We start from the raw sequence: 14,239 nt of genomic DNA, 5'->3' as shown, positions 1-14,239 counted from the left end.
GAGATGATTTGCACCAGGAAGGATAAATCAATTGCAGCCTACATACATGAGTTGAATCAGCACATTTGTCGTTATGAGAACCAGATGTGCGCCAACATGATAGACACGAAGACGGTGATGACCCAAAACATGGAACTAGAGGAAGAACTCAAAGCTACACACGATGGATAGGAAGAGAAAATTGTTGTACTACTGGAGAAGAATGAAGACCTACAGAACAAGCTAGGAATATTCATGGGTGATCCCAAACCTGAAGAGGACATCCGTTCTGAAGACTACATCATAATAGACAACATTGACTCTGACCCCGATAGGGATTATGAAGATGGTGATGATTATGAAGACGAAGCTCGACAAATATTATGGACACTTCCACCAATCAAAATTTCTAGTCGACCACCATATCACCCTTAGAATTCTTCCATGTATATAAATAGTCCGTGAGATTTTGTAACAGTAGATTAGATCGATTTTATGCTTCTTGTTTGAAATTGAGTGGTGTGGAATGATTATGTTTGTCTCATGTGCATATGGGTAGTGATTTCTCTCTAGACCTTATTCTATTCTGATATCACCCCTCTAAACCTATCATATGCCTCCGAGACATGACCCCGGATTCATTTTCTCGCCGGAGCTCACTCAGTTGATCCAACAGCAGAATGCCTTGATGTAGTTGCTAGTCCAGAACCAAGGCAACAACAACAACAACAACCCACCACCACCACCCCCAGTTGACAACTTAGCCCCTTTTCTAAGGTTGAATCCGCCGGTGTTCTCTAGTAGCATCGAGCCGATTGTTGCTGATGACTGGCTCCGCAAGATTGGAAGGGAGCTGACCATCGCAGGTTGCACAGATGCTGAGAAGGTGCGCTTTGCCGCACACCAACTGGATGGACCCGCAGCCTGATGGTGGGAGAACTACACCGTCACTTTCCCCGTGGCCAATGTTACTTGGGATCAGTTTCAGTAGGCCTTCCGCACTGCACACGTCTCAACTGGAGCTATGAGCATGAAGAAGCGTGAGTTCCGAAACTTACGCCAAGGGAATCGTACCGTGGCATAGTACGTGGATGAGTTCAGCAAGTTAGCACGCTATGCCCCAGATGATGTGGCCACAGATGGCGCGAAGCAGGAAAAGTTTCTTGAGGGACTGAATGATGAGCTGAGTATGCAGTTGATGGTGGCAACATTCACCAACTATCAGGAGCTAGTAGAAAGGGCCCTCATGATTGAAAGCAAATAGCAGCTGATAGAGAGCCGCAAACGGAAGTATGGACAGGGGAAGTACAACTCTGGAGCTCAGCAGAAGCCTCGCTATACCCCGTACTCGGGAGGATACACTCATAACCATGGAGGCCATTCCCAAAATTGAGGAAATTCACACAACCACAGTGGCCCTAAGAATGGCAATGGGAGTGGAGGAAACAACAGTCAGAACCGTCCCAACCCCGCTACACCCGCTAAGAAGGATCTGAGTCACATTACTTGTTTCAAATGCGGGAAGACTGGACACTATGCCACCGAGTGTCCTGAAGCAAAGAATGGTAATGGTAATGGAAGCTTAGGAAAGAAGCCAAACCCCTTTACCAGAGGTCAGGTGAACCACATCAATGTGGAGGAAGTTGAAGAGCAACCTGACGCAATTATTAGTAAGTTTTTGATTAAGTCATTTACAGCCCTTGTTCTTTTTGACACTGGTGCATCACATTCATACATATCAAGGGAATTTGTGGATAAGTTTGAGTTGGAAACATTAGCCCTTAGGTCACCGATGTTAGTGAGCTCACCAGGAGCGGAGTATAAGGCTAGCCGATGGTGTTGTTAGTTGCCATTAACCATAGGTAAGCACATTTTCCCCTCAGACCTCATTATTTTGGAATCACAAGGATTGGATATAATACTAGGCATGGATTGGCTTTCGAAGTATGGAGGAAACATCGATTTTGCTAGTAAGTCAATTCTTCTCACCACCCCAGAGGGAAAAAGGATCAAGTATGTGTCTAGGCATGCGCCAAGGAGGACTCAAGTAAATTCACTCTCTGGAGTTATTCAGGAGGAAGTGCCAGTTGTGAAGGATTATCCTGATGTATTCCTAGAAGAATTACCAGGCATGCCACCGGACCGTGACTAGAGTTTTTGATCGAATTGTTGCCAGGCACCGGACCAATATCTAAGAGACCGTATCGGATGCCCGCAAATGATCTGGAAGAGATTAAGAAGCAGATTAATGAGTTACTGGAGAAAGGTTATATTCGACCAAGTTCATCACCTGGGGAGCCCCAGTGCTCTTAGTCGAGAAGAAGGATGGATCCTTGAGAATGATTTTTGATTATCGTGCATTGAATGAGGTGACGATCAACAACAAATACCCCTACCGATGATCAATGATTTGTTTGACCAGCTGCAGGGAGCTAAAGTATTCTCCAAGATCATTCTTCGATCGGGATATCATGAGCTGAAGATCCGAGAACATGATAAACCCAAGACAACTTTTACCACAAGGTATGGGCTATATGAGTACACGGTCATGTCTTTTGGATTGACTAACGCCCCTGCCTACTTTATGAGTATGATGAATAAGGTGTTCATGCAGTTCTTGGATAAATTTGTTGTGGAGTTCATCGATGATATATTGGTGTACTCGAAGAATGAAGAATACAAGGAACATTTGCGCTTAGTTCTCGAAAAGCTCAGGGAACATCAGCTATATGCCAAGTTCAGGAAATGTGAGTTTCCTTGAAGGAAGTTGGATTTCTTGGACATATTATATCTAGAGAAGGTATAGCAGTAGACTCTACTAAGGTTTAGTCTGTCACAGAGTGGTTGGGACCCACCTCAGTTGGAGAGATACGCAGTTTCCTTGGACTCGCAGGATATTATAGGAGATTTATTGAGAATTTTTCCAAGATTTGCAAAGCCCATGACGAAGTTATTGAAGAAGGACACCAAGTTTAAATGGACCGAGGAGTGTGTCAGCGTTCTGGGAACGGGGGTCCCCAGACTTGCCTGCCTGCGGCCCGCGGCGTGGCTTTGCTAGCAGGCCTGTACGGCCCATCTTCATCAACGAGGCATTCAAGACCCTCACGAGGGGCCAAGCCTCGCGAGGCGGACGACGCAAGACCTCCTCAGGAGCGGCCTCACCAGGCTTCCTCACGAGGAGCGGAGAAATCAAGGCGGGGCAAACCTCGCGAGGCTCTCGTGACATGAGCCATGACGATCAAGATCAGGCAGGCGCCAGGCGGGCGCCAGCGTGCGCAGCGTCCTTGTTTCCCCTTTGGTGCTAAAGAGCCAAGCGCAGGCGCGGAGTACCAAGGCCTCAAGCAAAGGTTTCCATATCAGTGCAAAGAGACCATGACCAGCAGGCCAACAGGATGGAGGTCACCATGGAGCCCAAGACGGCGTCATCACCAGAGCCCTTTGCAGGCGAAGACCGCTTTTGTCAGGATAGCTTGTACTAGCTGTCCCCTTTCAAATTGGCCGCCGTTGTTGGCTCCCTTCCCACTCGACATTTGGGAAGAGGACGAGGGCCTATATAAGTAGAACTAGCCACCACAGTAGAGGCATCTAGCCTTGAGCCAATCCTTAGCCACACACCGAACACAAGAATACCTCAACCTCAGGAGGCTGTTCTTCCCCTTTACTATTCATCATCAGCCCAAGAGGCAATCCACCACCACCACACTGGAGTAGGGTATTACACCACAACGGTGGCCCGAACCAGTATAAATCTTGTGTCTTTGTGTTGCGAGTTCGTCCGTGAGATCCTAGTGAGTTAGGTCGTAGATTGGTACGGAGGAAATCTTCGCGCGCACCCTAGTGTTCGAACCTTAAGGGTTTTGCCGGAACCCGTGAGCCGACATTTGGCGTGCCAGGTAGGGGTGCGCCGGAGCTTCCTTTCCGTCATTCGCGTCTAGTTGCTCCATCGTCTTCATGGCGGACGCTCGCCGTGCTCGTGCCGAGCGCCGGGCTGCCCTGGCCACCCGCGTCGCTCGGACGGCTCCCGTCGATTGGCCACCTCGTCGTTCTCCGTCTCCTGCCGCCAACGCTGTCACCGGACCGATAGGGAACGAGCAGCAAGCGTCCTCGCTGCATCCCTCGGTGCGGCAGGACGGCCGCACCGCCACTCTGTCGCTGACTCCCGCTGGTTCGTCGTCCCATGCTGTCGGCGTTCTAGGAACGGGGGTCCACAGACATGCCTGCCTACGGCCCACGGTGAGGCTTTGCTAGCGGGCCGTACGGCCCATCTTCATCAACAAGGAAATCAAGACCTTCGCAAGGGGCCAAGCCTCGCAAGGTGGATGACGCAAGGCCTCCTTAGGAGTGGCCTAGCCAGGCAGGCTCACGAGGAGCGGAGATATCAAGGCGGGGCAAACCTCACGAGGCTCTCATGACATGAGCCATGACGATCGACCCGAGGCGGGCGCCAGGACGCGCAGCGTCCTTGTTTCCTCTTTGGTGCTAAAGAGGCAGGCGCAGGCACGGAGTATCGAGGCGTATAGCAAAGGTTTCCATAACAGTGCAACCAGACCAAGACCAGCAGGCCAGCAGGATGGAGGTCACCGTGGAGCCCAAGACGACATCATCGCCGGAGCCTTTAGCAGGCGAAGACCACTTTTGTCAGGATAGCTTGTACTAGCTGTCCCCTTTCAAATTTGCCCGCCGTTGTTGGCTCCCTTCCCGCTCAATATTTGGGGAGAGGCCCAACGCCTATATAAGTAGAGATAGCCACCACAGTAGAGGCATCTGATCCAGAGGAATCGAGACCCACACTAGTTCACCAAGCACAAGAACACCTCAACCTCAGAAGGCTGTTCTTCCCCTTGTACTGTTCATCATCAGCACAAGAGGCAATCCACCACCACACACACTGCAGTAGGGTATTACACCACAACGGTGGCCCAAACCAGTATAAATCTCATGTCTTTATGTGTTGCGAGTGCGTTGAGTTCGTCCGCGAGATCTTAGTGAACTAGGGCGTGGATCGGTAGGAGGGGAGGATCTTCGCGCGCACCCCAGAGTTTGAACCTTAAGGGTTTTGCCGGAACCCGAGATCCAACATTTGGCGCGCCAGGTAGGGGGTGCACCGTAGCTCCTCTCCATCGGCCTACACCCCGCGCCATCACACTTCGCTCCCATGGTAGGCGCCACGCCATCCGCTCCCGCGGCCAGCATCGACGACGGGGCCGCGGGGTTCCGAGCCTTGGCCCCCACGCTGCGGCGGGTGCGGTGGCCGACCAAGTTCAGGCCGGAGATGCCGCCCCGCTACGACGGCGCGGAGGACCCAACGGCTTTCCTGCTAGCGTATGAGGAAGCCGTCCTCGAGGCTGGGGGCGACGACAAGATCATGGCCAACTGGTTTCCCATGGCCCTCGCGGGCGAGCCGTGCGCCTGGCTGCTCAACCTCCCTGGATCAATGGTGGCGTCCTGGGGGGAACTCCGCGACCTCTTCACTGCTCGCTAGGCAGTGCCAGCGCACCACGCAGTCGCGGCCCTGCTGGGCGGCTCACAGGCACCACCTTCATATTGCCACGCCAAGCCGTTCCTCCGTCAGATTGGGGCCACTTCCAAGCGCCCGGGGGCTCCGCTGGGTTGGGCTGCGCCAGAGGCCGACCTCACCTTCGGCCCAGAAGACCACCCGACTCCACCACCGGCTCGGGCATGCTCCCAATGCTCTGCACGCCTACCATCTGCAATGTGGCTGTTACCAAGACCCTCGTCGACGGTGGTGCTGGCCTCAACTTGCTCTCCGTGGAGGCCTTCAGCCTTCTTCACGTGCCACTCGAGCGGCTCAGTCACATCAAGCCCTTCTCAGGAGTTGGTGGCGGCGCTGCTCGCTCTCTGGGGCAGATCCGCCTCCCAGTCACCTTCGGCACACGTGACAACTACCGCACGGAGCTGGTCGATTTCGACGTCGCCCGCATCAGTCTCCCGTACAACGCCATCCTTGGGTACTCGGCTCTCGCCCAATTCATGGCGGAGACTCACCCGTCCGACAACCTCATGAAGATGCCTGGGAGCAAAGGCGTCCTCATCATCAAGGGGGGCACCAAGGAGGCCGTGACGGCGCTTAAGCTTGCCTTCAAGACCGCAGCGGAGGCGCAGCCCGCCAGCGCCGGTACCCCCGAAGCCAAGGAGGCCGCGCCTACCAAGAAGCAGCAGCTGTTCACTCAAGACAAGGCAGAAACCAAGCAGGCGCCGGTCGATGAGGACGGGTCCTCAGGGGCCACCTTCACCATAGGCGCCGGTCTCGATTCCGTCCAAGAAGAGGCGTTGGTGAAGTTCTTGCGCGCGAACAAGGATATATTCGCATGGGAGCCCGATCAGCTAGTGGGGCTTCCAAGAGAGGTGATTCAGCATCACCTAAAGGTATGCCCCAACATGCGCCCTGTCAAGCAACGAGCGAGGCGGCAATCCATGGAGAAGCAAGCCTTCATCGTCCAGGAGACCCGCAAGCTGGAGGCGGCGGGTGCCATTCGCGAGGTTCGGTACCCCACATGGCTGGCAAACCACGTCGTAGTGCCGAAGAAGGGCGGGAAGGAACGGATGTGCGTTGACTTCACCAACCTTAATAGAGCTTGCCCTCAAGATCCGTTCCCACTCCCACACATTGATCAGATCGTCGACTCCACCACCAAGTGCGACCTGTTGTGCTTCCTGGACGCGTTCTTAGGATATCACCAGATAAAGATGGCGGTGGAAGATGTGGAGAACACAGCCTTCCTGACCCCGTGTGGGGTGTACTGCTACACTTGCATGCCCTTCGGGCTGTGCAACGCGGGCGCAACCTTTCAGCGGCTGATGCACATCGCCTTGGGGCGACATCTTGGGAGAAATACAGAGGCTTACATCGACGACATAGTGGTGAAGTCTCGGGAGGCGAGAACCTTGATTCATGACTTGGAGGAGACCTTCGAGAGCCTGCGCCAGGTGAACCTGCGGCTTAACCCGGAGAAGTGTGTGTTCGGTGTCCCTTCCGGCAAGCTGCTGGGATTCCTCGTGTCCCACAAAGGGATCGAGGCGAACCCAGAGAAGATCAAGGCCATCGAAGACATGAGCCCACCACAAACCCTCAAGGAGATCCAGAAGCTGGCTGGACGGGTGACTGTGTTGGGGCATTTCATCTCCAAGCTGGGGGAGCATGCCTTACCCTTCTCCAAGCTCATGAAGAAGAAGGGCCCGTTCGAGTGGAGCCCGAAGGCCGACTGAGCCTTCCAAGACCTCAAGAAATACCTGACCAGCCCTCCGGTGATGGTGGCACCACGACCTCTCGGGCCCCTAGTGCTCTACCTTGCCGCCACCCCGTACTCCGCCAGCGCAGCACTGGTTGCGGTTCGGGAGGAGCACCAAGCCAAAAGCGCCGCTAAAGCTTCAGCAGCAGAAGACGAAGCTCGGTAGGACAATGTCGCCGAAACTCCCGAAGGCAGTCAGGTCTCAAGAGCCCCTCCATCTCAGGAGGCGCCCCAACCTTCGCAAGACCCGAGCCTCAACAGTGCACCAGCCCTCGTCGAACACCCGGTGTACTTCGTCAGCACCGTGTTGCGGGACGCGAGGGCACGATACCCTATGCCTCAAAAGCTCCTGCTCGCGCTCTTGGTAGCCTCATGCAAGCCGCGACACTATTTCCAGGGCCACCCCATCAAGGTCGTCTCGGCCTACCCATTGCAGAGGGTGCTCAGAAGCCCAAATTCAGCTGGAAGGGTCGCTGAGTGGAACATCGAGCTGCAAGCATTCTAGCTGGAGTTCAGCACTACCACAGTCATCAAGGGGGCCGCGCTCGCTGATTTTGTGGCGGAATGGACGGATGCCCCGACACTTGAAGAAGGCGAAGACCGATCCACCACGCCAGGAAGTGAGGCACCGGACGGTTGGTTCATGTACTTCGACGGCGCCTTCACGCACCATGGCGCGGGGGCTGGAGCAGTGCTCATCTCGCCCACTCAGGACAAGCTCTACTATGCCGTGCAGCTCTGCTTTCAGCATGGTGAGAAGGTCCCCAACAACATCACAGAATACGAAGGCCTCATAGCTGGCCTGAAGGCAGCGGTAGCTCTGGGGGGAAGCGCCTTACCGTCAGAGGCGACTCGCAGCTCCTCGTCAACTTCTCCAACAAAGTATACGAGCCAAAGTACGAGCATATGGAGGCATACCTCGCGGAGGTGCGCAAAATGGAGAAGCAGTATGTGGGCCTGGAGCTGCAGCACGTGCCCCGGGGCACCAACAAGGAAGCTGACGACATCGCCAGGAGAGCATCCAAGCGGCAGCCGCAAGAGCCCGACGTCTTTGAGGAACGGATCTTCAAGCCGTCAACGACACCACCACTTTGAAGCATGGCTCAGCCTCGGGAAGAGCTCCCACAGCTTCCTAACACGGGAGCCCCAGCCTGTGGCCCGACCTCAGGAGCTTGCCTGCTCTTGGCACTTGAGCCCCAGGAGGTATGCTGGACCAAGGAATTCAAGGAGTACATGATGCAAGGGACGCTGCCGGAGAAGGAACAAGACGCAGAGCGCGTGGCCCGGCAGGCCACGGCATACTGTATCCAAGATGGTAAGTTGTACAGGAAGCGGCCGAACGATGTCACGCTGCGCTGCATCTCCAGTGACCAAGGAAAGGAGTTGCTGATCGACATTCACCGTGGGGACTGCGGGCACCACTCATCGTCACGAACTCTCGTTGGCAAGGTGTTCCGCAGTGGATTCTACTGGCCCACAGCGCTCAATGATGCGGCCGAACTGGTGAAGTCCTGCGAAGCTTGCCAGTTCCACGCCAAGCAAATTCATCAGCCGGCTCACGGCCTACAGACCATCCCGCTCACGTGGCCGTTCACGGTCTGGGGGCTGGACATCTTGGGCCCGTTCCCTCAAGCGCCAGGGGCTACCGCTACCTCTATGTCGCTATCGACAAGTTCACCAATTGGGCGGAAGTGGAAGCCGTCCGTACCATCCCGGCCGGCTCTGCTGTCAAGTTCATCAAGGGCCTCGTGAGCCGCTTCGGGGTCCCCAACCGCATCATCATAGATAACGGCTCGCAGTTTACTAGTAACCTCTTCAAAACCTACTGTGCTAACCTTGGAACGCAGATCTGCTACGCTTCGGTGGCGCATCCCAGCAGCAACGGCCAGGCCGAACGCGCCAACGCGGAGGTCCTGAGGGGCCTCAAGACCATGACCTTCAAGAAGAAGCTCGAGGCCTGCGGCAGGGGCTGGCACGACGAGCTTCAGTCCGTGCTGTGGTCCATCCGCACCACCGCCACCAAGCCAATGGGCGAGACCCCATTCTTCCTTGTCTACGGAGCTGAAGCAGTCCTCCCTCAAGAGGTCAAGCATCGCTCCGCACGGGTCCTGCCGTTCGACGAAACGCAGCAGGACGCCACGCGGGGGATGGATCTCGTGCTGGGGGAGGAACGACGTCGCGAAGCCGCACTGAGGGCGGCAAGGTACCAGCAAGCGCTGCGGCGATACCACTACCGCAACATCCGCTCCAGGACTCTTGAGGTAGGTGACCTCGTCCTGAGGCGGGTCCTCTCTAGGGAAGGGTTGCACAAGCTTTCATCCATGTGGGAGGGCCCGTTCAGGGTCGTCCACGTCTCCAGGCCCGGCGCCACGCACCTGGAGACGCAGGACGGGATACTTATCCAGAATGCCGGGAACATCCAGCACCTCCGGAAGTTCTACCCATGAAGAAAGGCCCAGAGCCTGTGAAGAAAGGCCCAGAGCCTGTGAAGAAGGCCCGGTGCCTGTGAAGAATCGCCGCCCGTGACACTCTCACGTAATAATGAGTGGGGCTGTACACGCCCCAGAGTCTCAGGAGCGACGTCCTCAGGCCCTGGGGCTCCCACGCATGCTTAGTGGCAGCACTTAGCTCCGCGCTGGTGAGAAGACTTGAAGACTAGACTAGGTGCCGGACGCGGATTTTTCGTTTGCTTTCCGTAGTTGGCTCGCTTTCCCTTAATTGAAATTTGCTTTTGGTGTTCCTTGCTGATTTGATTCCCTCGCCTCTTACCGCGTTTTCCGGCTTTGGTTCGCTCATATTCTCTCTCTCGCATACCTCACGAGGGGGCTAGGCAGGTGCCCTCGCGAGCATTTTTCTCCTCTCTGCCTTCTCGCGAGCTACCCTTGTTCGAGCCCAAAAACTGGCGCATCTCTCATAGTCTGTGCCCCCTCGGGTACCGCGATGCAAAGCACCAGGTCAAGGCTTGGGTGAACGGCCAAGCTCCCAGCACACCACCTAACGAATTTATGCAGTTCCTGAGAAGACAGGTCAAGATGGACACGAGGAAGCAAACACCTCGCGAGGAAGAAGGCGTCCCAAATGCACCAGGTTAAGTTATCTTTTCGCAAAATAACAACGCAGCACGGAAACAACACACATAGCGCAATAACGAAGGAACCTCAGTTCGATACACGCCCCACTGGGCCCATACTGGTCTCATTTTTGATGCAGGAAAAAGAGCAAAGCAAAAGTGACGTTGCAGCGATCCGCGGAGGCAGGCCCCTAGCGACATCCTGAGCCTAGCCAGACCCCTCCTCGTGCTTCACGGAGGTGCCGCGACGAGACGACCCGCTACCGCCTTCAAAGAGGGTGCAACGGCGCGTCGAACTCACCGCTGCTGGAGCTGTCGCCGGAGGAAGAGCTGCCGTAGCTGGATGAGACACGATCGCCGCCGAGGGCGGGCTCGCCCCCATCCTCGTCGCGGCCGTCGCCAAGGCCGAGCACCTCGTCGCCGTCGTTCGCCTCGGGGCAACACCCAGCGCGGCGACCATCTTCCCCAAACACCCTCACATAGAGGGTCGCCCACCATCATACTTGAAGTGGAGGGTGCACCGCCTGCCCTAGCCGCGCGGTCGGGTGAACGTCTGCCAGCCGCGGGCCAGGGCTATGTTGCCCGCGGTGGAAGTCTCGACTGCGACCAAGAGGCCTTGCTACAGCAACCATCCGCCAGCAACCAGAGGCCGACAGCTCGTCGACGAAGAAGCGCGGAAGCTGGAGCCAGTTGCCGGCCGTGTTCTCCGACCAGACAACGAACTCTGGGGACACTTCCACTGAGTGAAAGTGCGGACGGGGAGGCCGCGCCACCATGGCGCACCTCCCTTCGTCAACTAGACCGCCATGGCTGGGGCGATCCCCTCCGTGTGCCGCGCCGCCATGACAGCGGGCCGCGGCGGGGGTCGTGGCGTGCTTGCGCGGACGGCCGCGTCCGCGCTTGGGCACCGGGGAGCCTTCCCCTTCTCGGCGGCAAAGAACTTCCTTCGTGGCGCCATTAGTGGCGCTGCCAGTGGTGGAGCAAGGAAAAAGAAGCAAGTGAACCGGGAAGATATGGGCGACGGGGGCTCCGCCCCCTCCCCATTTATAGCGGAAGAAGGCCAACCGGCACCTCCCACGAACATAGGTAATGATGGTTTTCCTTGCATGTCACAGGGACTTGTCAAATCGAGCAGTTGCCGAGGCAGCGTGGGGAAGCGGAGACGCCCACATCCAATCAACCGCCATGCGTCAACCGAGGCCGTAGGCTTTTGGGGCCCGCGGCGCTCCGTACTTGACCCTTGCCTTCACCTTGAAGCCAAGCCCGAGCGCGCCTTGGGCCCGGGGGCTATTGTCGGTGTTCTGGGAATGGGGGTCCCCAGACTTGCCTGCCTGCGGCCCACGGCGAGGCTTTGCTTGCGGGCCGTATGGCCCATCTTCATCAACAAGGCAATCAATACCTTCGCGAGGGGCCAAGCCTCGCAAGGCGGACGACGCAAGGCCTCCTCAGGAGTGGCCTAGCCAGGCACGCTCATGAGGAGCGGAGATATCAAGGCGGGGCTAACCTCACGAGGCTCTCGTGACGTGAGCCATGACGATCGACCCCAGGCGGGCGCCAGTGTCAGGACCCCGATTCCAAGTCACATCGATCTAGCCGGTAACACCTCATATCGCTTTGTGGCCTCACGCACGGTATTCCCACGGGTGTCGCCTTACAATGGCCCGGGACCGTTTGCGCCTTTTGGCTCACGTATATGATAGTGTCGCTAGCATCCATATGACAGAGAACCCGGGCCGACATGACTAGTCATGAACCCAAAGTGGCACTAACTTACGGGGACAGGCATACATGAATCAACATCGAGCATGTCGGTCAGCAGCGTGTGAATCCGGGCTGTAGCACTGGGCTAGCAAGACTCCGGGAACCCGGGCTGTAGCAGGCTAGGCAGGACTCCGGATGTCACCGCGTGACATTTCCCCGAAGGGACAGACACAGGAACGATATGAAACACATGCCGGCCAGTCAAGTGTCCAGAGCAGTAGTGCTGGGCTAGCAGGACTCCGGTGAACCGGGCTGTAGCGGACTACTATGGCTCAAGGAGGCACTAGACTACATTTCCCCATAAGAGAGGCTGCTAAGGATAGACAACTAGATTGTCGGATCCCACACATACCAAGCATTTCAATCATACACACAATATGCTCGATATGTGCAAATACAACATGGCATCACAACAAGACTCTACGACTTAGAGTATTTATTCATTAGGCTCTGAGGAGCGAGATAATACAAACATGGGTCTCATGACCCAACATTCAGAGCATACAAGTCAAAGCACATGCGGAAGCTTAACATGTCTGAGTACAGACATCTATAAATGAAAAAGGCTGAGAAGCCTGACTATCTACCAGATCCTGCCGATGGCACAAGATCGTAGCTGAGGTATCAAGCTAAACGTCGAAGTCCACACGGAACTACTAGCGAGACTGACGTCTCTCTGCAAAACATAAAATAAGCAAACGTGAGTACAAATGTACCCAGCAAGACTTACATCAGAACTATCTACATATGCATCGGTATCAACAAAAGGGGTGGTGGAGTTTAACTGCAGCAAGCCAGCTTTGACTCAGTGGCTAACCTGAACTACGACAACAAGCAACTCTTTTGAGGTGGCGCACACGAGTCCACATATTCACCATATCAATACTCCACTATGGATCCGCTCCCGTCTCCCTACGAGAACGCTATCCATAGCACTCACGCTTATCTTGCGCATTTTAGAGTATCCACTTTCACTTGTCTATGAACTGTACAGGTAACCCAGAAGTCCTTTACCACGGACACGGCTATTCGAATAGATGATGTTAACCCTGCAGGGGTGTACTTCGTCACACACGCTCTCGCCACTTACCACCATGTACACGTCGTGTACCTCGGCAACCTTCAAGCGGAAGCCTGGCGAGGGAGTCGGCCACGACCTGACTAACCACACAAGTCTCTAGTCCAGGTTTATCGCCTATTCGGGTTCCATCCGCAAGGAGATCCGGCCGGGGTGTCGCTCACGGCCCCAAACGATGTGAACAGGGTTCCCAAGCCCACCTCGACGGATGGATCTACGCTTGGTACACCGTGCCACGGTGCCTAGTCTGTCCCAAGCCCACCTGTACCGGGTACCACTTGGTAGACTACTAACACAACCTACAAACACCAGAAACTAGTTGCAACTCCTGGACAGAGATCGAGGCGGTTAATGAGCCGAGAGGGGTCGAGTTACCGGAACCCAATGTGTGGTAGTAACTGTTCATGGATCACAAACACAGAACTCAGTTCCTGAGGACGGTTTCAATGAGACAACCCACCATGTAGTCCTACATGGCCTCTCACCGCTACCTTTACCAAATCGTGTTCACACCCTTAGCTCTCACATAGTAGGACATGTTCACCACTTTCCAATTCATTCCCGATGAATCAGACCTGACACAACTCTAAGCAATAGCAGGCATGACAAACAAGCATGAATGAGTAGGCACATCAGGGCTCAAACAACTCCTACTCATGCTAGTGGGTTTCATCTATTTACTGTGGCAATGACAGGTCATGCAGAGGATAAAGGGGTTCAGCTACCGCAGCAAGTAACAGATGAATCGTTGTTGTCCTAATGCAGTAAAAGAGGGCAGGAGCGAGAGAGTGGGATTGTATCGGAATGAGCAAGGGGGTTTTGCTTGCCTGACACTTCCGAAGATAGTATAGCTCTTCATCGGTGTCATCGATCGCATCGTCGAAGCAACGTCTACTAAGAGGGGACAACACCGGCAAACAGAGAAGAAACACGATCAATGCAATGCACAATATGATGCATGCTATGACATGGCAATATGAATGTGTTTTGAGCTAATGCAACTAGCAACATATTAAATGGAGTTGGTTAGAACCTTAGGTTCAAATTCAAACTCCATATGTGAGGGTTTAAATGCCATTTACATGATTTGGCCTAAACAGC

This window comes from Aegilops tauschii, chromosome 7 (assembly GCF_002575655.3).
Source record: "Aegilops tauschii subsp. strangulata cultivar AL8/78 chromosome 7, Aet v6.0, whole genome shotgun sequence".
Classification (NCBI taxonomy): Eukaryota; Viridiplantae; Streptophyta; class Magnoliopsida; order Poales; family Poaceae; genus Aegilops; species Aegilops tauschii.
The sequence above is the reverse complement of the archived record's forward strand: the minus strand, read 5'-3'. Positions refer to the sequence as shown.